The sequence below is a fragment of the Arachis ipaensis genome, chromosome B09 (genome assembly GCF_000816755.2).
Source record: "Arachis ipaensis cultivar K30076 chromosome B09, Araip1.1, whole genome shotgun sequence".
In the NCBI taxonomy this organism is placed as follows: Eukaryota; Viridiplantae; Streptophyta; class Magnoliopsida; order Fabales; family Fabaceae; genus Arachis; species Arachis ipaensis.
The window spans coordinates 112,754,326-112,757,388 of NC_029793.2; positions in this window are offsets into that span (position 1 = coordinate 112,754,326).

Sequence of the window (3,063 nt, forward strand, 5' to 3'; positions counted from 1 at the left end):
AGCTGGTCTCATAGAATGTGCTTCAAGCTTGTACTTTAATACACATAAGTCCCCTTATACCTTATAGGTGATCCAACTTAGCTAATCTACTACCACACCACAAACCTTGAGAACTTACTCCACAATATGAACCCCACTCTGGTTTTTCTTTTCATAACATTCTCTTTTATTAAATTCAAAGGGCAAGCATACAAGTAAATAGGATGAAGATGAAAACAGGTAACTTGGACCAGCACACATAGACTTAATAACTGAAAATGCTAAAGACAGAATTGAAAATTCCTAAGGTACTATGGAAGCATGTTCTATTTCATACATGATTTTCCTTATTTAGACTTGAAAAAGATAAAATGAAGAGGGAACTCCACCACCTTTTACTCATGGGGCTGCCCATGCTCTCTCTCTTGTTTGTCCTCTTTCTGTCCTTCTTGAGTGCTTGAACCCCCATTTCCCTTGCTCTTTCCGATCAACTTTTTCCAGAAGCCAGCATCTTCCATCTTCTTTTTCAATGTTTCCTTCTGTTGTTTCACCTTCCTTTCCTCTTGTTCTGTTAGATCTTTTTGGACTGTATCATACCTGGGGATTGCAGAGTATAGATTATGCATATGCCCAGACATATAGTTCAACTTGGCTTGAGTGTTTATGTTGAATTCTTCCCTATGTAGTTGTCTCCTTGTTGATTCATCCAGTTAGCAAGTAGTTCTTCCTGACGATCCATCCGTTGGGATTAAAGGTGTAGTTGTTGCTCTTGTCCTTCCATATATCTCCTTGCCAAGTCCTCAATGGCTCCTTGAATGTGAACCAGATTTATATTGGTTGGATCATAGTACTCTTCTTGCTGGTATTCTTCTTGATGAGGTTCTTCTTGGTGAGGTCCTTCTTGTGATGTTCTTTTCCCTATTTGAGGCCTTCTTTGTTGTTGGGCGGGTGCCACATAAGTTATACGCTGGATCGTAACTAACCTCCCAGGTTTTACCCAATGTGGATTGCTGTCTTCGAAGACCACCTTAGCTCTCTTACATAGTCTCAGGATGGTGCTGGGATACAAAAGCCAAGCGCTCGGATCACTCTTTTCGGCTGCTTCTTGGATTCCCTCAGCTATAATTTCATGTACATTGATGTCTCCACCGCTCATAATGCAACGTAGCATGGTAGCTCGAGCAATGTTGACCTCGGAATTATTTGAGGCTGGGAGGATAGATCTTCTCACGAGCTCAAACCATCCCTTGGCTTCCGGGATAAGATCTCCTCTTCTGATGAACCGTGGCCTCTTATCTGAATACCTCTCCCAATCTGATCCTATGACACACATGTCATTCACAATTTCTTCAAGCTCATCATTATCGGGGCCATTACTTATTCTTGCTTGATAACTTGGCTTGTCAGAGGGTTGTGATCTCAGACGAAGAGTCCTCATTATAGCATTGGAACTGAAGTCCACCTATGTTCCTCTCACGTAGCTTTTGAAGGTAGGAGCCTTGGTATTGTCTTCTCTGGCTACATTGGCATAGAACTCTTTAATGAGATTTGTATTTATTTTTGTTTCTGGGTTCGTGAGCTCTTGCCAACCCCTCTGTTCAATCTTTTCTCCAATCTGCGGGCACTCATCATAGTTGAATTGGAATGTCAGCTCTGGCAATACTTTCTTGTGTTTTATACGTTCGAATTGAAGCTCATGGAAAGCGGTCTTGAACCTTCCTTCATCAAAAGGAATGCTCTCCACCGGTGTCTTTCCCTTTTGCCTTTTGGAGCTTGATGATGCCATAAGTGACTTTTGATATGTGAAGGTGTTGAAGGGTGTGGATAGATGATGGAATTCGGCCGGGTTAGGATAGGGTGTAGTTAAGGGAGTGGGTGAGAGTGCTTTCGATGGAGTAAGAGGTGTTGAAGGTATGAGAATTGGAATGTGAAGGGGTACGGACTAGGAACCACTTATATAGAAAAGTGGTGAGTAAATGAAAGGTGTGGATTAATGGTGTAGGCTTATAATGAACGGATGGGGTTTAGCATGGGATGGGCACAAGGATCATCACTTTTATGATGGGGTTGGTTCGGTCTCCAAGGGTATTATTCTTCCAATGTTGCATGGCAACATTTCCCAATGTATTCCCCTTGAAGACATGTGTATAGTCCCCCTTTGTGAAGTGGCCGAACCCTCCTTCTTCAATTGTCCCATCAATTCTTTCTAATCTTCCCTTCATTTCTCCTACAAGATAAAAGGAATGTAATTAAAAAAAATTTTGGATAGTGGCGGCAAAATAAAAAAAATAACTACTTTTTAAAATTTTTGTTTTTAAATGACTAAGTGCTATTCATGAATGCAAACCAACTGACTATTTATTTGTCCATGTATGCAACATTGGTGACACCAAACTTAGTTTGTGGCCATGTGGTGTAAAAAAGATTTGTTCAAGGCTCTAAGAGTAACATGATATGAATTGCATTTATGTTCTCTTAGTGTGCCTTGAACACCAAACTTATTGTTCGCTATGTGCTGCATACAAGGATTCATTTAAGTGTATGTCAAAGTTGATTTGGAATTCATGAACCTTGCTTTATTAACTACTTTAAAAACATATAAAACATGGGTTGCCTCCCATGAAGCGCTTCTTTAGCGTCACTAGCTTGACGTTCTGCCTTTGTCAGGGTGGTTGGTAATGCTTCAAATCTTCCCCCCTCGCAGTGAATTTATCTCCATTGGCTTCATCAAGGATCTCCACATGTTCTAAGGAGAGAATTCTGCTGATGGTGAAAACTTTAGGCAGCTGAGATGGGATGGTGGGGAGATGAGGTGGGATAGCTGGGAGATAAGCTGAGATCACTTTATCCCCTGGAGAGAAATCCTCTGTAGAGATCTTCTTGTTCCTCCATCTCATTGGTGTCTTCTTCCTTGTTTCTTTTAACGCTACCCTACTCCTTGTGGCCTCTTTTTCCAGGGAAATTTTGTTGCTGGTCTCATATGACTCTGGTGATTTTAGCTCTTCTTGGGTTTCCTTTAGCTGTGGCACCTTCTGACTGTTTTGCTTACCAACCAAAGGGATTCCCAGGTGTACAGTTTGTGTT